This window comes from Balaenoptera acutorostrata, chromosome 8 (genome assembly GCF_949987535.1).
Source record: "Balaenoptera acutorostrata chromosome 8, mBalAcu1.1, whole genome shotgun sequence".
In the NCBI taxonomy this organism is placed as follows: Eukaryota; Metazoa; Chordata; class Mammalia; order Artiodactyla; family Balaenopteridae; genus Balaenoptera; species Balaenoptera acutorostrata.
This window is the reverse complement of record NC_080071.1, coordinates 41,139,681-41,161,043: the sequence shown is the minus strand read 5'-3', so window position 1 is coordinate 41,161,043 and position 21,363 is coordinate 41,139,681. Positions and strand designations below refer to the sequence as shown.

At 35.7% G+C, this 21,363-nt stretch overlaps 1 long non-coding RNA gene across 2 annotated transcripts in view; it reads left to right on the top strand.

The window, feature by feature from the left end:
• The first annotated feature begins 241 nt into the window (after nucleotides 1-241).
• LOC130708763 (uncharacterized) overlaps nucleotides 242-21,363 on the top strand; it is a 108,005-nt gene continuing 86,883 nt past the window's right edge. For both annotated transcript variants that reach the window (XR_009009137.1, XR_009009136.1), the window contains exons 1-2: nucleotides 242-452; nucleotides 957-1,044. This is a non-coding gene — a long non-coding RNA (uncharacterized LOC130708763). The remainder of the gene's footprint in view (nucleotides 453-956; nucleotides 1,045-21,363) is intronic.

Here is a 21,363-nt window from a genome sequence, read left to right as displayed (position 1 = left end):
AAATAAGCAAAAATGTGCGAGAGTTTGACACCTCCTGTTGCCCCTGCCTCAAACTGCTGAGCATAAAAACAACATGACTACTTCTTCACTTTGGCCTTCAAAATCTCACACAAAATTTCCCGGCCCACTCTAACTTGAATCACGTGGGGAAGGCAGTCCTGGGAAATGTAGTTCAGCCTAGCTGATGACATTACACATTGACATTACAAAGCCACCACAATCTCCTTTGAGTGTCCCTGGAGGTTGTAACTTTAGAACTACAGAAAAAAGTAATACAATTTTAGTATAGTACTTGGTCCAACTTTGAACAACATTTATATTTATATAATAATGATAATGTAAATGCTGTTTCTGGGTCACTACCTTTAATCTATAGAAAAGAATAGAAAGTTGGGCTGTGGTTGCACGAAAGAAGGTGAATGTTAACAGCCTTGAAAACACAAAAATAAGAGGTAAGTGGTAGAAGGTGGGATGTGGAAGGGATATGGAGATGGAAGAAAAGTGGAAGGAAGGGTATGAAGCCAAATATCTTAATTTTTTAAGTGGAGAGTCAAGGGATCCTGCCTAAAATTAATAGAACAAGAGACAGAAGTTTAAGGATATTACTTAATGTGATAAATGTAAGCAATAGGAGTATTAAAGATAATGATCTAACTATAAACATTGGGAGAAGGAAGCAGAGATGGGAAAAAGAGAAAGTATAAATATGCTAAATCTCAAAATTCATAGTGCTGAATCAATAGATAGTATCGAGTCATCAAATCAATAAACTGAAGTATATAGAAGCATACTATTTAGTTATTAAAATTGAAATTGTTAAGAGTTGTTTCTGAGGAATAGAAGTGGGATTGGTAGAAAAGTAGAGGGATACTGTTGTTTACCACCACATTTCTTGGTAGTATTTGAGTAGCTGTAATAAGCATGCATTATTTTGATTGCAATAATTTATTTTAAAGGAGAGAAAATAGAAGAGGCCAGAGAATAGGAACTTGGCCAAATCTTGCATTAAAGGCGCAGATGTGAGAAAAGAAGCAAGAAAAGAAGGTAAAGTGCATTTAAACCTTTAAGATGAATGTTATACAACAGTATATTACTCTTTTGACGGATTTAAACACCAGAAATCTTATCTTCACTGTAACTTTAGAATGGATTTGGCTACTGGTCTACAATGATAGTAGAAATAGCTGTCAAACCATTCCTTTTTTCACTTGGAAAGAAGAAACCATTCTGATGAAAATTTATGGCAAAATCCACCAACTAAAATTTTATAAAACATAAAACTGTAGTATTATTATATTACTATGTTTATGTATATACTCTATTATACTTTACTATTATATTATACCAAAAAATCAGTCATACCAATGTCCCTAAATATTTGAATGCTTGGTATTTTGTAGAATAGACTAAATTGAAAAAAAATTTATTTGTAAATATAACGTAACATTTTTGTAAACTCAAAATAGAAATAAAATTATTCTTCTGAATAGAATCCTAATCTACACTTAAAACAAATTACAGGGATATCACATGGATATAATATTTAGGATTAGAGTTTTACCTGCCTATTTATAATTTCTTATAATTATATTCAACAGCATTGGTCGCTATTGGAGGTTCTAATTTTTTGTTGTTGCTTACTATGTGTTTTCTGGACTAGTTACATCACTAAAATATAGAAGAATCATGTTAATGTCATTAACATTAATATTAGTATATTTCTAACCTTGTCTATGAATTATTCTCAAGTTTGTTACTATTAACCTCAACAAGTTATGTTAGTTTAAATCATTTATTCTGCTAAAGTACTATATTACATAACTAATTTCAGCAAATCTGTTAGTGATTTGAACTAATTTGTTCTTTAGAAACTATGTTAGAATAATTATGCTTTTGATCTTGTAAATTAGCCAAATGGAATGTTGTTTATAATATAATTTAAATGAAAACTGCCATTACACACATAGTGTTTCTTGCCTCATTGCTTCATGGACCTCAGGTAACGTGCTGTTCATGGGGAAACAGCAGAACCAGATGCACTGAGCTTAACAGGATACGAGAGGCACAACTGTCCTCACCAGTGTTTTCATTACATAGGAAATAATAAAAACCAAATCAATCTATTTTCAACACAAATTTCATAGTGTTATTTAAGAATTTACTGATATAAGGTGGAGTTAAGTTGTAGCTGCATGATGCTTACATTAGTGAAAAGCAAAAACGTTGAAACGGACTCTTTTGGGACCTGTCCCAGAAGCCTCACAGTTCTGGGCTTCCACGAACGTCAGTGACCGCCGTACTCATGCATGTTACCTACCCATGGAACCCTGGGTCCCCATTCTGCACCTTTTTATTCCCTGGGACTGTTCCACCCTTGAAATCGTAAACTCTAACATTCCATTCTCTGAGCAACTTCAGATTCTTTCAATCCTCTCAGTTATGTTCCTGCCAAGCATGTCTTAACTTCATCAGAGCTTTGATCTCCTTGACCTCTCCATTTTCTTTCAACCAACTTATTCAATAAAAATTACAATTTACTGTGTACTTATATTGTCCTAAGTGCTTTACCCCATTATCTCACATAAACCATATGGCAAGCTTATGAAGTAGGAATTATTATCCCATTTCACACATAAGGAAATTGAGGCTTAAGGGAAGGGGGCGGGCAGTGATTCAAATTCAGGTCTAGTTGCTGCGTAGCCCACCCCATACAGCTCTTACACTTCCACTCCCTTCCATATTCAAACTTTACCTCCTAACACCTCACTTCAACCTCTCTCTCTCTCTCTCTCTCTCTCTCTGATTCCATTAGATGAATCATCCACCTTCTCTGTTCCTATATTCGGGTTGTCGGGCACTACTGGAGAGATCACATGTCCATGAGGACTGGTGACACTACCCATTCATTGTCTCTAGTCCAGCTGGGTCTTGAGCACTTTAGCTATGTGTCCTTTGTCACCTCCCTTCTCTGTTCCAAATTTTTTTCCTTATACCTCCTGCTCCATTATTTCCTAGTCACTGAGCTAACCTAAAGAATTTGATTATCAAATTGGCTCACATAAATGAGAGATCTTCTCCAGTATCAAGCTTTACTAAAAACATTCAAGAATACAAGCAATCAAGAGGCACAGGGGAAGCCTGGAGAGGTCTAAGACACCTTGCAAAGCTCTCATGGTCCATCATTCCCACATTAGCCATGCACTGAGTGGTCCAGAGTAATAGATGAAGTCTCTAAGAAATGCTCATGGGTTATTACTTTATGAAGCGGGAGCATTTAGGTTATGAAATATCTCCATTTTGGACCCCAAATAGTCACTTAGCTTGTGTGACATTTTCCAGAGAGCCATGCACCATAAATCCTTATGACCTAGGTCTGTTTATCATGAGCAATCCTAAAATAGGAACATCCTGTTAAAAGAATTCCAAGGATAAGGGCTCTCCTTCTAGCAAATATCATCAGTCTATTTACAGGGTGTTCAACTATCAACATGTCTACACGATCTCCTAATTTTTTTCCTTCCCCAGAAGGTTCCTCCATCCCCAACTACAAATGCACACAGGCCAACTGCTCTAACTCCTGCCATCTCATATTTAGTCAAGAATCCTCCTTTCTATTTTATAAATTATAAAGCATCTTTTAGGTAGGAAAGTCCTTTGACTTCCTATTTTCAATGATAAACGTTAGCATATACCCATCCCATAATATTTCCTCCAGCCTCAGTGGAAAAAGTATCCTTTATGTTGTCCAAAGCTGAGCCTCTTCTCAATGACTTGTTTCTCCTTGCTTTCTCTCAGAGACTCTGGATGTTTTATTAACCAATTGCAAGTCTATTTACATTCTTAACTAGTCAACACATCTTTTTAGCAATAATTTATTTTTTATCTATCACTTTTATAGTATTTGTTATGTGCCAGTCACTTCACTAATATTAACTCATTTAATCTTCATAACAACCAAGGGAAGTATATGCCTATAGTATTCCCAGCTTACATATAAGGAATATGATACCAGAGAGGTTAAGTAACTTTCTCAAATTCACACAGCTAGTAAGGATTTGAACACAATTGAACGAATTTGAACACAGCAGCTTATACTGTGCTGGAAGACTATTTTTAAAAAATTATGAACACATTTTAGACTCAAAAAAAGTGCAAAAATAGGTCAAAGGAGGAACTTATAACTCTAATCCCCCTTTCCTCTAATGTTAACTAATCTGACCTTACCATAGTACAATTATCAAGAACAGGAATGGAACTTTGGGACAATATTATTAACTAAACTAAATTTTATTTTTATTTTTAAAAATTAATTATATTTACCAGCTTTTCACTAATGTCCTTTTTCTAATCCAGAATCTCCCTTGAAGTTGGGAGTGATTTCTCCTCACTTGTCTCTGGCCTTTAATATTTCCTCAATCTTTTCTTGTCTTTCATGACTTTCACGAAATCTTATTCTTTGTCACTCTTACTACTTTTTCTTCATACTTTAGAATCTCATTTGTTCATGCACCCATCTACTCAGTTTTTTGCTTCAGTTATTTTATTTTTTATTGTTGTAGAAAATATATAACATAAAATTTATCATCTTAACCATTTTTAAGTGTACAGTTCAGTAGCGTTAAATATATTTACATCGCTGTGAAACAGATCTCCAGAGCTTTTTCACCTTGCAAAACTGAAACTCTATACCCATTAAACAATAAAACAGCTCCCCTTTTTACTACCCATCCCCACCCCCAGTCCTGGGAACCACCATTTTACTTTCTATTTATATAAATTTGACTAGATACCTGATATAAGTGGAATCATACAGTATTTGTCTTCATGACACACATAGTAAATAATCTTATTTTTTTCAGTCATTGTTTCACATGCCCATTCAGGGAGATTCTCTAAGAGTAGAGATCATGACACAATTCTTTCTACTTTACATGACAATGGGCACAATTCTGAACATGTAGTACATACCTCAAGGGTAATTAATTTGGGGGATTATTATGGATTAAATTGCGTCCCCCCTTAAATTCATATGTTAAAGTTCTAACCCCTAGTATTTCAGAATGTGACCTTATTTGGAAATAGGGGCATTGCAGAAGTAATTAGTTAAGATGAGGTCTTAGTGAAGTAGGTGGGCCTCTAATCCATTATGACTGGTGTCATAAAAAGGGGAAACTTGGAGATAGACAGCATATAAGAAAAACGCCATGTGAAGATGAAGGAAGAGATTGGCTGATGCTTCTACATGCCAAGAAATGCCAAACGATCGCCAGCAAACCACTAGAAGCTAGGGGAGAGGCATGGAATAGTTTCTCCCTCACAGCTTTCAAAGGAATTAATCCTGCTGACACTTTGATCTTGGACTTCTAGTTTCCAGACTTTGAGAAAATAAATTTCTGTTATTTAAGCCACCCAGTGTGTAGGACTTTGTTATGACAGCCCTAGCAAACTAATACAGGGCTATTGACTCTTGTGTGGTCAATGGTGGATCCATAAAATTGTATGTAAAATTGTGTGTGTTTGCATCAATTGGTACACATTTTTTTTCTCTTTTGCACAATTTCACAATTTCCTCTTCTAACAACCCACTTTTCATGATTAGTGGCAGGCGCATAATCAAGAGAGATGGAAAAAATGAGCCTCCAATGTGACATTTATCCCTATTTTAATTTTGGGGTTCTCATGATATCTTCAGCTCATGAATGTTTATCATCTTATGACACAAGAGCATGCAAGCTTTGATTTTCCAGATTCATCTGAGCTTTCTTTAGTCAGCCTCTTGAATCCAAGGGTATCTCTTGGATCTTTCCCCATAGTAAGCATTAAAAATGTGATTAAAAATGACAAATAAATCAATCTTAAATGAAAACCAAGGAAAGGTGAGGTAACGTTATTCTGAGACAAAAGGAGAACAGGCTATCCCTTGGCAGCTGCTCTGTTTTACAGATTTGGAAATGCAGAATGAGAGAGAACTCTGTATCAGTTTCCTAGGTTTGCCATAATAAATTACCACAAACTGGGTGGGTTACAACAACAGAAATTTACTCTCTCACAGTTCTGGAGTCCAGAAATCTGAAATAAAATTACATTCCCTCTGAGTGTTTTAGGAGAGAAGTCTTTCTTGCCTCTTCCAGCTTCTGGTGGCTCCAGGCTTTCCTTGGCTTGTGGCTGCCTCTCTCTTATTTCTGCCCCTGTCTTCTCATGGCGTTCTCTGTGTCTTCTCTTCTCTCCATGTGTCTCTCCTCTGTGTGTCCCTTATAAGGACGCTGGTCATTAGATTTAGGGCCCACTCTAAATTTTGGCTGCTCTCAACTCAAGATCCTTAACTTAATTACATCTGCAAAACCCCCTTTTCCAAAGGAGACACATTCACAGGTGTCAGGGGTTAGGATGAGTACCAATCTTTTGGGGGGCCACCATTCAACCCAATACAGGGTCTAATATTATTGAATTCTGAAAATAAAGGAGGAACAAAATTAGCCCAAATAGATTTGATTTCTGTAACTCCATTTCTTAAGGGAGAGGCCAGGAATAAACTCTTAATTATGAATGAACCACTCACTAACAAAAAGACCTGACGATCTTCAGACCCTGGAAATGAAAACTGGAAACTTAGGGGTGTAGACTGAGTCCAACTTCTTTGTGAAGATAATAAATTCAATATTTCAGAAACTGACTAAATTATTTTTCAGGGGAGGGGTGATACAATTGCTATCTTCTCATTTTTGTGGAATGCCATGTAGGAAAAGGATTAGATGTATTCTGTGAAGCTCTCTGGGGCAGATCCAAAAGTTTCAGGAAGGCACATTTGAACCTAATTAAATCCAAACAATTCCATTAGCAAAGATGTATACAAATAGAGTGAGTGATGTAAGTTGTGAGTGCTTTGTACAAAAGTCTCTAGAAGGCTGAGCTAGAATATTTTCAAGGCCCCATTGAAATCTGTATTTTATGATTCTACAATTTTCTTTCCCTACACACAAGTAAAAATTATGTATAGATATTTTTCAAGTCTAAGGACACTGGTTAACAGTGTTTTGTTTAACAATATTGCTCATAAATTCCTGGTAGAAACAATTGAGTATATAGAATAAGAGTAAATATAAGCTGGAGGAGGGCTCCAGGGTGTTTGAAAGGAAGATACAATAATTATAGGACTCTGACTGACAAGGATTACAAGGGGTTTTTAATATGCACATGTTGTTCTATATACGTCTTTAATGACCATGATCATCTGCTATGAGTTCAGGTAATGAGCCATTTCATTTTTCATAAAAAAAGCATCTTTAAATCTGTTTTCCTTCATTTTTTTGTTATTATACAAGTATTGTTCTTTCCTGAAAACCATTTGATGACAGTGAGTAGGTGATTATTAGACTGATACTATGTTCCACATAACTTCAAAATTATTCCATGAGTTATGGGGATAAGAGATTGGGGGAAGAGAAAGCATATTATAACAAGTAATAGTTTCATATATTTTTTCTCTGCTTGCCAGCACTTTTTACAGATGGGGGTTTGAAGTTGGATAAGATTTAAGTGATTTGGAGTTATAAATAATGCCAGGTGCAGATCAGGTTCAATTTCTTTTTAAAAATGTTGACACCAACATTTCAAATAACCAAAATATGTTAAAGTTGGAAACAGATCAGAATAGCTGGCTAAGGCAGATACTCTGAAGTAACTGATGAAGCCCCGTATAACCAGAGCTTTTTTGGCATGAGGTTAGAAAGATAGCATAACACAAACTCTAAAATGATCTTCATCACTTATGGCAACTGGCAAGTAACTAGGAAGGGTCAATGATTATGAAGAATGTTGCAATTTTCAATGTACTAAGGTCCACTGAACTTGGAGGTTTTACTTGGGTAATAATAATTGCTCACAATATGTCAGGTGTTATTTCAAATGCTTCCTTTAGGGTGTCTTATTTAATTCTCACCTCAACCCAATAAGCGGATTATTTTTCCCATTTTTCAGATGAGAAAGTTGAGTTTCAGAAACTAACTTTTTTAGGGTCCTACAGCTAATACATAGGTCAGCCTGGATTCCAACCCAATCAGCCTGTCTCCTTGGGCTCCACTCTTAGCTACTGGGTCATTAAGACAGTTCTGTCTTAATTACAGGAGTTCTGTATCTCCTTACTCTGAAACTGCAGCCAATTAGTTTGCCTTAGTGAACTTGATAATTTATACTTTTACCTCATCTGTTGAAAAAGAATTCATATGACTCATGAAACAAAATATTTCATGTAAAATATACTTGACCTTTTTGAAAAGTTGAAAATGATAGAATAAAATATTTATTCAAAACATTAATTTGTACAACCGATATTAATGGACTACTTGCTACATGCCAGATACTATGAAATGTGCAGGGAGGGAAAGACCTGTCCACTACCCTCAAGATGTATATTGTCCTGTGGTGAGGGTGATAGACATTAAATAAATAAAGGTTTTACATTTTGCTAAATATTGAGGGGGGAGTACTCATGTAGGCTGAGATTTGATGGTTGAGAAGTAACTAGCCATGAGAAGGGAAGGAAGGGAAGAGCAAGGACATTCTAAGTAAAGAAAACAGGGTGTGCAAAGATCCTGAGGTGGGAAAGAGCTTGGGCACTGACCTGAAATGTCAGTGAGTCCAGGAGACAGAAAACAAAGGGGAGAATTGGCTAGAGGTGAGGTTTCAGGGGCAGAAAGCAGAGAGGACTGCAGGTTCTGGTGTGCTGTTTGAATTATGTTCTAAGTCGCATAAGAAGACATTGGAAGGTTTAAGAAAGGGGAGGTACATGATCCAATTTGTGTTTTAGAAAGTTCACTTTGGTTCCCATGTGAAAAATGGATTTGGACATACATTTTATATTCTGGGCTGAGATTTTCAAACTCAGGCATCTAAAGCACTTTTCAGGAGCGATTAGAAAAAAAAAAGTTGAAAATTATTTCTATGGGTTGATTTCCTTTTTGTTTAATTCCAAAGGACTCTAGCTGTACTAGATTTTTGTTCTATTTTACCTGTCATAAAGCAATTTTGACGGCTATGTTATTTATTATAATGTATTTGGCCTGCAATTTTAACCTCTTCATGTTGCCATCTCTGTCTACAAATCAGAGATTTATTTCAATGACTACGATTTTCCCTAAGTAAGGTATCGTTCTTAAAGTCATTCTGTACCTTTCCAAAAATATAGATACCATGTTAACAGAACATCTGTTAGTTTATCGCTTCTTTCACATTTTAACCAGCAGTTTAGTGTCATGTCATTTATAAAATGTGTATAAATAGATTATGTTTGAGGTTTCATTGAAATTCCAGTTGACTGAAATGATATTTTGAAAACTGTCCATCTAAGACATTCCAATGCATTGCAGTCATTTAAATTAGCCTTTAAAATGCACACACGGTCCAGGGCTCAGAACGTAATCAGGTGAGCCTAAAAGAGGAAGCTTTTCTATCTCTTGCTCTTGTCTTCATCTTTTTTTTTTTTTTTTTAAAGATTTCTTTATTGATTGATTGCTATGTTGGGTCTTCGTTTCTGTGCGAGGGCTTTCTCTAGTTGCGGCAAGTGGGGGCCACTCTTCATCACGGTGCGCGGGCCTCTCACTACCGCGGCCTCTCTTGTTGTGGAGCACAGGCTCCAGACGCGCAGGCTCAGTAGTTGTGGCTCATGGGCCTAGTTGCTCCGCGGCATGTGGAATCTTCCCAGACCAGGGCTCGAACCCATGTGCCCTGCTTTAGCAGGCAGATTCTCAACCACTGCGCCACCAGGGAAGTCCCCATCTTTTATATCTTTTAGAGAAGAAGAGGGAACAGGAATGCCATAAATATTTTTCTCTTACTTTCTTGTTGTTTCTGTTCGGCATCTAATATCTGCCTTTCTTTTTAGGAAGACTGTAATTGGGTGTAGTATCAGTGGGATCTGGTGCCCCACTTCTGTTACGGAGCCTGAATGGGAAAATTCCTCTCTCTCCCCACCTCTTGGCAGACAGAACTAAGCATTCTAGAGCTTTGAATGAAGGTGTGGTGAGCTGTAGCAATGAGTGTCCAATTGTTGTGTGCAGTGGTAGTATCTTGGCCAGAAAATCCATGCTGCCTAACTTCCAGAATCCCTTTGGGTCTCACACATTGTCCAGAACAAGTCCCTCCAATTTGCAGACTTTGTATTTTTCTAATAATTCCCTTTTCACTCCTGACAGCCAGTTGGTTCTGTTGCTTGCACCAAGAGCCTTACAATCCTTAACCTGCATCTATGGGAAAGTAGCTAATATGGCACTGTGGAAATTTGACTGACCTGCTTTGTGTGGGTCGTGTATCTGATTCTCGTCAGAACAAAGAATAAAATTCCACTCCCTCCTTCTCCAACCCTTGAGTACCATGATCAACCAAAATATATATGTAAATATTTGTTACAAATCTATTTCTAAAATTTCAAAACATTCAGACAGTTTTGAAATCACTGATGAAACAAACCTCTATTACTAAAGTTCAGAAGGAACTATGGTCCCTGTCACCAAACATGTATATTGTTATGTTATATTTCTGCGTTCTGAAGGGACTATCTTATATGAGGATAGTATTAAGACAGGTGACTTTCAATTCTCGGTCTCCTCTCCATACTTGTGTTATCTTTTAAACAATCTTTCATTGTAAACAACAGCAAAATCAAACTATTCAAAATGCCATGGTTTCTGCAAAATGGCTTTTTTTTTCCTTTTTCCTTTGTCTTCTGGGAAACTGAAATACAATTTGGAAACAAATGACAGCTTAGGACTCAATTTTCTGTCTCTAAAAGGAACTTGGAACAACAAATTTTTAAGTTCCGGTTGAAGCATTTAGGTTTTGATTTCAAAGGGAGTTCTGAATTTGTCATAATATCTTCTTTTGTAATGAAAACAGGCATTGAATTATACAAAGAGATATGCTAGCATCTTTCATCATCCTCATATATTATACTTTCTGTTCTGTGTTAGTTTTGTTTTCCCAAGAACTCTTGTGTATTTTTCTTTTGTTTTTCTCTTATCATGGGGAAAATTCAGCATATTGCCTACTACTGTTATTTACATCTAAGTTGGATGACGTAAATTCAATAGGTTTTAAACCAGTAAAGAACCGATGAGGACTTGAGAACCAAAGACTGCTGTTTTTTAGAAAGGATTTGACCTTTCCTTCTTCCTGCACTGAAGACTCCATTAATGTTCATTATTGTCAGTGCTTATTTTCTACATGGAGATGGAGACTAAATCTTCATCTACGTGGAAAATTGTTTTGACTACAGGATCTGACTAGATATTTGAGTTACTCAGACAAATGGCCAATTCATTTCAGTAAGTAGTTTGACCAATCTCATTCTCAATTAATTTAGTAAATTCATTTAAAATGATTAACTTGTTCATGTTGATATATTATAGTTTATTTATTTAATCAGTAAACATTTATGGCCTGCCAAGCACTGGGCTAGGCATTAACCTATATGATAACTTCTTTATCATTTAGTATTTTGATAAATTACTCTATTATCTTCAAAGCTAAACTGAGATAATACTATGGTGTTATTCATTTTATATGCAAATTGCATTAATTAAAATTATGCTGGATTGATCAGAGTCATGCTCTAGAAGTTGTTAAATTCAAATAAAACTAATCTTATTTTTGAAAAGAATACATTTTTTAATTCATAAAAGAGAAGTGAGTGATTTTTAGGCCAATTTAGGGAAAATCTTGGCAAACACCTTGATAAGAATTATATTGTGAAAGTCATCTTTCAAAACTGTGCTTCCATCAAAACAATCAAAGTGTTAGCCCACAAGAATTGTTTTTTTAAAAATAATTTTCATATTCATACCAGGCAGAGATCATTCTAGAATAAGGAGTCTTTGGTAAGTATAAAATACTAATAAATTACAAGAATATATTATTTACTCAGTGATTATCCTCAATCTTTGCTCTTTATTCTTGATTGGGGGTCAAATGCCATCCTGTGAATCTTTTCTTAATCCCTGTGGTAAGAATTAATTACTCTCTCCATTGTCTTCCCACAGCATTTTTATACCCTTATTACAGTGCCTAACATATTGTATCTTCATTATTTTTTAACCTGTCTTCCACTTTAGAGTGTTAGTTCTGAGGTAACGTTTTATTCACAGCTGTTTTCCCACAGAGACAGTCACAGAGTGGGCAATCAATAAATGTTGGATGAATGAGTACAACATTCACCTAAGCAAATATTTGACTGGTTTTCCATTTCCCTATTCTATTTTTGTTGTTGTTATTATTTCCTAATGCTTATCTTTTCCTGTCTTCTCACTGCATTTACCACTTTCTGCCAATGTTCACCTTATTGCCTGCTTACCGTCACTTTCAAAAATTTCCCTGGCTTTCTGGAATTTTCCTGTCTCTATTCCTTATTTTAAATGCTCCACACTAGCTCTTGTCTGAGACTGGAAATCTCTTCATGAAGTCACACCACTTACTTTGGAATCTAAAATCTCCATCATCAAAGCGTTCCCTGAAATAATGATTATTGAACACAGTTTATTACCTTAAGGGTGTTGGCAACATTTTATACTGCTGGAATCCAAAAAGATAGTCTCATGAAGGAATTAAGAATTAAGGTTTTGAACAAAAGCGTATTTTAGGAAACTACTGCCTTGTTTAGTAGTAAGATAGAAGTACGGTGATACCCCCAAAGATCAGAGATTCTACCACTTCAATCAGTCCAGAGGCTCATTGTTTGGGGCACTCTCAACACATTCGCTTCAAGGTTGCTGGACTTCACATAAGTGGCAGCCCGAGTCCTGGGGCCTGGGAGGGAAATGTCCGCAGTCTATTGTTAGGTTTTTGCCCCCTTGTTTGGATCAAAACAGGACAGTGTAGAATGACTGTCATATGGCAGAACGTGGATGTTCTGGGAACTCCATAGATTTAAGAGAGAAAACAAATTTATGCACAAGTTATGTTATAAATTGATAATAACTGGACTAACTTAATTAGAAAATGATAGATATTTAAAGGTCTGTATTTTTAAATTTTTACTTTTTCTTTTCTCTCTCTTCCTCCCTCCTTCTTCCCTTTCCTTCCTTCTCAGCTAAAGAGCGTGGAGTTGTTCTTTTCAGTTCATGGCCTGGTATCAGCACTGTCCCACAAGACCCCTCTCTTGTTTTGTTAACATATTTCTTCTCATGTTATTATCCTTCAGTTGCTCTCCCCTGTATGGACAATGATTTTAATATATAAAATATATAGTAAATTTTTGCATATATTTTAAATTTACATAAAGTTAATTTCATCATAGATCCCATTTTGGTTTTCACTTTTTTCTACACTATGTTTTCAAGATACATCTTTGTTCTTAGGGCACATCTTAAGAAGCTTAACACTTCTAACCTGAATAATATTCCATAGTACGCATCCACCCCCTTTACCCTGCCCATTTCCCCTCAGTGAGGGACGGCTAGATGCCCTCAAGTCCCCCTGCAATATGCATACTCTGGCATGTACCCTAGTTGAGAATTTCTCTGGAGAGGAAATTCCAGTAGAAGCGTTGCTGGGCGTAGGGTGTACTTTTCTTTAATATTACTAATAACTGCCACATTGCTCTCCAGAGTAGCTACACTACTCTAGGAAGCACCAGTTGAACCATGGTGGTTTCTGTTTCCCCATATCCTTGCCCATTTTCTAATATTTTTCAGTCTTTTAAGGTTTAAAGTGGGATCCATTTGTTTACTTTAGTCTCATTACAAATTGAAATTCAGTATTTCTTTATAATTATTTAACATTTGTGCTTCCTCCTTTCCTAAATGCGTGTTTATCAAGTTTGGGTTTCTTCTCTTTTTCTTATTTTCCTGAAGTATTAGTTCCTCCTAACCCCCACTGTATATCATTCCTTTGTCAGTTTTAGGTGTTGTAAAGTTCTTCTCCTATAGTGTCATTGTTCATTAGCTTTGTCTAGGATATTCTTTTTTTAAACAAATATCCTTATTTTGGTGCATTCAAACCCATTAATTTATATGCTTTTACTTAAAGATTATGCTTCTTTGCGACGACCTAGAAGGGTGGGCTAGGGAGGGTGGGAGGGAGGCTCAAGAGGGAGAGGGTATGGGGATATATGTATGCATGTGGCTGATTCACTTTGTTGTACAACAGAAACCAACACAGCATTGTGAAGCAATTATACTCCAATAAAGATGTATAAAAAAGAAAGAAAAGAAAAAAAATGAAGATTATGCTTCTGTTCTCTCTTTTAAGACTATCAGTATGTTTGAATGTTGGTAGGCTAGATGCCAAACCTCTCTTCCCAGTTTTGCAGATTTTTTTTTAAAAAGTTAACCTAGTTATTCACTGATCTGTAATCTGTTATTTTGGTTTTATAATAAACATGTTGTATCCTTCCGAAAAATTCTGGCTAGATTTTAATTGTGATTGCATTGCTTTTACACATTTGTGGAGAAAAGACATCTTAATAATATTAAGTCATCCTTTACACAAGCACAGGGTATCTTTTCACTTAGAATTTTATATTTTTTGATTGAGTTTTGAAGTTTTTCGATTGAGTTTTGCAATTTTCTTCAAGAGGTCTTGTAAATTCTTTAATCCTCTGTAGTGTAGAGTGTTGGGTGTTATTGAAAAGGGTATGCTTTCTATTTGCTGTTTGTAAAAAGTACCATAGAATTTATAAGTTTATCTTGCATTACTCTGACAAGGTATTGCTGGATACTGCTTTTTAAATCTAATCTGATCATCTCTGGCTTTTCACTGGAGATTTGAATTTATTTATAGTTATTATACTTGTTTCTATATTGAGATTTTTAAAATTCTATCTTATTTTATATTTTCTCTTTACTGTACACATTTTTGTTTTTCATTCTTTCCTGTTTTGCATTAGATAAACCAAATTCTTCACTGATTAAAATGCAATATACATATTTATTTCTCTTTTTCTATTGTTGTCACTAACATTTTAAGGCACACATAAGGTGAATTTTTCTTGCCAATTTTATGAATTTACCAGTATCTATATATTCCTTCACATAGGATAAATATTTGATACCTTTTCACCTCTCCACCTTTTGGTTCTGCTACTGTATTGGTAGCATATAAGTTCCAGAATGTCAGTTTTGTGTTGAAATGGATTTCCTTTTTCTCTTTTTTTGACTTCTATTTTTTTTCTTGCTTGCTTTTTCTTTTTAATTTTGGTTCTTGCTATTCCATGCCACAATAACATTACTAAGTTACTTGTTCACCAATTCTCTTCATATTTCTAGTAGTATTCTACTTTTTATTGTAGTACTTCCTCAAAGAGTATTTTTAGAGGATCACTGTTACACAAAACCTCTGATACCTTGAATGCATGAGAATGTCTTAATTTCACTTTTACATTTAAATGACAGTCTAGGAAGATATATTCTAAAATCAGAGTTCTTTTTCTTCTATATTTTGAAAATATTCCTCCATTGTCTTATTTCCAGGGGTTTTGTTGGGGAGTCAGATGTCAATCTGATTAACATTCTTTTCTTGATGAGTGATCTGCTCTTTCTCTTTGGAAGCTTTTAGAAATTTTTCTTTGTCTTTGATAATCCTGAATTTCACTATAATGAGTCAGGAACAGGACACTTGTTATCTATTATTTTTGTCATCCTAAGAATCCATTCCATCTTTTTTAATCTTTATTTTTTTCCCCTCTTCTCTGGAAACTCCTATTTTCCAGATATTAGAACTTTCTGTCTCTGGTGGAATTTTTCAACCCCATCTTCCAGGAGCTTACTATTTCGATATTTGCCAATACAAATTCTGCTATCTATGGCTTTCATTGTGTTTTCCTTCTTCAAGTTTACATATTACTTAGCTTTAAAACAAAAATTACATGTATACACAGTTAAGTAGAATTCAATGGCACCACAGATTCTGTTATGAAAAACAGTAGTCCCCAAGCCTTCTTTCTTCCTTACTGGAAACTTTCACACTCAATTCTTAACTGATTATTTGTACTTATCTCTATATTTCTAAATAAAATGTGTCAGTTCTTATTTTGAGTTTTAGGCACTGTCTATTGACTTGACAATCTGGAAGATAAAAATTTAGTGCTCTTTTACCCTTCTGTCCCATAACCCTTCCCTCTTCAACACACATTTTCTATCCCCATCCCATCAATATGGTTATACAGTAATTTTGGTTATAAAATATGCATTATTTACATTATTGCATCTTTAAAAGCTGGACCATGTAATATACTATGACTACATTTGCTGCATAACAACTGTATTTTCTATGAGATTAATAACTGTATTTATTTTGTTTACTTAATTTTCCATGTCCTGTCAATAACCAGCTATCTGGGGGCATCCCTCAGCCCAGTCCAGTTGACACATAATACTAACCATCACAGGTACTACAGCCTTCAACAATCCTTATTTCTCTACTTTGCTAAGACCTGCTAAGTTTCAACATAGACCCCAAATGGTCTGTGGATCACCACTAAGTGAGCTCACCTACTTTTAAGGCTTTCACTAATTTCTATAAATTGGCAACTATTGAATCTCTGTCTTTAGCCCATCCCTGTTTCTTAAATTTAAGACTCACATCCAGCAAGCCACCTACCGATACTTACGTTCTCTAAATATCTCAAACCGACATCTTCCCCATCAGAGCTATGCTTTTTTATTTTCCATGGCAACAGGCCATGGGACATGCCTATTGTCACCTGTGACTTGTGAAAGGCAGCCTAGATTAGTGGTTAGAAATATGGATTCATGAGCCAGATTGCCTGGGTGGAGTTCCAGTATTAACACTTAATAGCTCTGTGACCTTGGGGAAGTTACTTGACCTCTCATTCACAGATAGGGACAAAATAGTGGTAGGGTTGTTATCGAGGGTTCAATGAATTAATAAGTGCTTATAACGGAGCCTAGCATGTATTAAATATAAATAAATGAATAACCAAATAAACAAACCCATGTTAGAACCCTGAAAGCAATTGTTTGTGTGTTCTTCAACTTTAAACCCTCACTTATCGATTATATAACCCAGCTATTGATAACTACCAATAACTATCAATTTTGTCTTCTATTTATTTGTTAAAGAACTTTCTAGACTACAAACTCCCTAAAGACAATGACCGTGTGTGTTTACTTGTGATGTTACTTGTAGTTCTTTGAATACCCACTACCAGGCATACATGGTGAGTGTTCAATATAATTTTGTTGAATGGTTTAATGAGTTATACGTACCATATTGTATTATAATTTTTCTGTTAATATAGATCCCCCACTAGACTGAATTTCTTAAATACTAGTACCTTTCTATATCACAGTGCCTGGGATATATTAGATATAATAATAATAAATATCTGTTACATGAATGAATGAATGATTGAATGAAGCATTTGGATAGGAGAGAAGGATTCAAGCCTAATAAGTTAGATTTCATAGTGGCACTGTTGCTCTGAGAAACACTTAAACTGTTGATGTTAATAAGGTAGAACTTAATGTTATGTTGGCTTTACTTGGTGCCAGTTTTAAAAAAAATAACAAGCATTTTACTCAGACAGACCGTTGAAAGTAACTAAGACATCTCAGGCACACTAAAGTAAAGCCAATTACCCTGACAACTAGGGGTACCTTCTGTTTACTAGGCATTAATTCCCAGAGCTGTGGATGTATTTTTAGTAACAATTCAGATGGTAACACTTCTGGATCCTTCCATATAACCTGAAGAACCCTTCTCCAAAAATAAAATGTTATAATATTCCTTAACATTCCTGACCAAGAGGATCCACACTGTTCTAATATTTATACTGTTATGTTAACTTATAAAATTAAAGTACTAATGAGAAATAAAGTAAGACTATAAGCTTTCTAGGTGATTAAAATATTGTATTACTGAATATAATAGATAAATATCTTGTTCTCAATAATGTACATGCTTGAGTGTATCTAAATATTATTATAACTTATAATGAGTGACTGGTAATTGGAGTATCTATAAAGTGAAAGAAATATTTTTATTTTAAATCTTAATTAACTCTGTGCTATATGATGAGCAAACCATATATAGCATGTGCATTGTTCCAATAAAACAACAATTGACTGATCTACTTTACAGAGAGAAGCCAAATAAATAGAGCAGAGTAACTGACACGAATGATGACAATCATATAGAGATAATGCAGATAACAGATATACTGATTTACTTCTGTTATCTAACACATAAAATCACTCTAGGTTAGTAGTCACAGCAAACTATTTTATTTGTATTTTCCGTCATATTACCCAAGAAAAATTATACTTAACATTGCCAAGGATTAGCATTCCAAATCTGTCACCAAGTATTTCTTAAATGTTTTAATTTTATGAAAATATTCCAGATGATATAAAGCTGGGCACCTCCTTTTGCTATGTTCATTACAGTTGTATGAAATAGGTGACTATTTTTACATTGCAGCATTTCCATACCATTTGCAATGCCATATTTTAAGTCCTTTTAAAAAGTCCAATAAACTGTTATTTCTCTGTAGGAAATGATGATCCAGAATAAAAAATCATGCATTAAACAGTTAAAAAAAAAAAGCTACTTAATTTAATAAATTTATTTATTGCTCACTCACTCTGTGCCAGGAAATCTGTGAGGAGATAAAAAATGGACAAATATCAGCTGAACACGCACACAATCACACATAGGGGTGTCTAATCTCTTGGTGCCATAAAAGAGGTTCAGTGGTGGTGGGAGTGATTTTAGAGAAAGGGGTGACAACTTTTAGTTTATAAGGAGAGAAATACCTCAGAGAGAAAGAACCAGGTGAAGAATGGACAAACACTTGACAGGTAGAGATGATGGGGAACTAGGGTCCTAGTGGAGGGAGTTCCACTGGGCAAAGCACAGAGGCAGGAACTGTGAGCATGTAATAGGGAAGAACAAATCTGACTCCATATTGGATCTGTTTCTTGTACTTTAACCTTTATACGCTCTTGCTTCTGCTACAGGTTAAGAAAGTAGACTATAGTCTGAAATATACAGGATAGCCCATTCTCAAGGCTCTGCTTTTAAAGGTATAACACTTTCCCATTTGTACAGAGATAAAGTTGCAGAACAGAGAATAACAGTCGTCTTGCTGGAGGTTTACAGGAATACTGTGATCTGACCTACCCTGACAGCTGCAAGAACAAAGCCTTCTGACACCAAAAAGTTAGCAACAACCAACCACACCCTTCCCCTTTTAATATAAAAGAAGTCTGGATTCTAACTTGTGTAAGAAGGTTCTTTGGGACCCTAGCCCACCATCTTCTCTTTCTGCTGGCTTTCTGAATAAAGTTGCTATTCCTTGCCCCAATACCTCGTCTCTCGATTTACTGGCCTGTCGTTCGGTGAGCAGTACAAGCTTGGACTCGGTAACAAGATCAGTAGCGCAGCTGGGGTGGACATTAAGGGCTGGATGTATGGGAAAGCAGTGGTAGGTAAGCCAGATTCATATTACTGACAGTCTTAAAGGCCAGCCTAAGGAGTTTGCAATTGGATGACAAGCAAGGAGGAGCTGCTTTAAGTTAGAATATGTTTGAGTTCAAATATTTATTCAAAGCTGGGGCATTGTACTAAGTTTTTCAAAAGACAATTTTTTAGAGCAGTTTTAGGTTCACAGCAAAACTGAGAAAGGTATACATATATCCCATATTGTGTCTGCCTCCCCCACCCCGCCAATGCACAGCCTCCCTCATTATCAGCTTCCCCCACCAGAATGGTACATTTGTTACAACTGAGGAAACTACCTTGACACATCATAATTACCCTAAGTCTGTACTTTATATTACAGTTCACTCTGGGTGTTGTACATTCTATGTGTTTAAACAAATGTATAATGACATGTATCTACCACTATAGAATCTCACAGAGTATTTTCACTGCCATAAAATCTTCTGTGCTCCACATTTTTCCCGTAACCTCTAGCAACCAATGATCTTTTTACTGTTTCCATAGTTTTGCCATTTCCAGAATGTCATATAGTTGGAATTACACAGTGTGTAGCCTTTTCAGATTAGCTTCTTTCACTTAGTAGTATGCACTAAAGATTCCTCCATGTCTTTCATGACTTGATGCTTACTTCCTTTGAGTGTGGAATAATATTCCATTGTCTGGATGTACCATAGTTTATTTATCCATCCACCTACTGAAGGACATCTTAGTTGTTTCCAAGTTTTGGCAATTATGAATAAAGCTGCTATAAACGTCTGTGTGTAGGTTTTCAAAATTTATTTATTTATTTATTTATGTATATATGTATGTATGTATGTATGGCTGCACTGGGTCTTCATTGCTGCACGCAGGCTTCCTCTAGTTGTGGCGAGCGGGAGCTACTCTTCGCTGTGGTGTGCAGGCTTCTCATTGCGGTGGCTTCTCTTGATGTGGAGCACAGGCTTTAGGCACACAGGCTCAGTAGTTGTGGCTTGCGGGCTCTAGAGCACAGGCTCAGTAGTTGTGGTGCACGGGCTTAGTTGCTCCGCGGCATGTGCGATCTTCCCAGACCAGGGCTCGAACCCATGTTCCCTGCATTGGCAGGCATATTCTTAACCACTGCGCCACCAGGGAAGTCTTGTGTGTAGGTTTTTGTGTGCACACACATTTTCTACTCCTTTGGATAAATACTAGAAAATGTGAGAGCTGGATCACATGGCAAGAGTATGTTTAGTTTTATAAGAAACTGACAAACTGTCTTCCAAAATGGCTGTACCATTTTGCATTTTTACCAACAATGCATGACATTTCTGGCTCCACATCTTCTCAAGCATTTGCTGTTGTCAGTGTTCCAGATTTTGGCCATTCTAATAGGTGTGTAGTGGTATCTCATTGTTGTTTTAATTTGCATTTCCCTGATGACATTTGATGTGGAACATCTTTTCATATGCTTATTTGCCATCTGTATTTCTTCTTTGATGAGGTGTCTGTTAAGGTCTTTGGCCCATTTTTTAATTGGGTCATTTGCTTTCTTATTGTTGAGTTTTAAGAGTTCTTTGTGTATTTTGAGTAACAGTCCTTTATCAGGTAGGTTTTCTGCAAATATTTTCTCCTAGTCTGTGGCTTGTCTTCTTACTATCTTGACAGACTCCTTCATAGAACAGAATTTTTTTTATTTTAACGAAGTCCAGCTTATCAATTATTTCTTTTATAGATCATGTCTTTGGTGTTGTATCTAAAAAGGCATTGCCATACCGAAAGTTATCTAGGTTTTCTCCTATGTTATCTTCTAGGAGTTTTATAGCTTTATATCTATAATCATGAAGGATATTGATCTACAGGTTTTGTTTTTGTTTTCGTTGTACTCTCTTTAGCTGGTTTTGGTATCAGGTTAGATAAGATTCAAAAAATGAGTTAGGAAATACTTCCTTC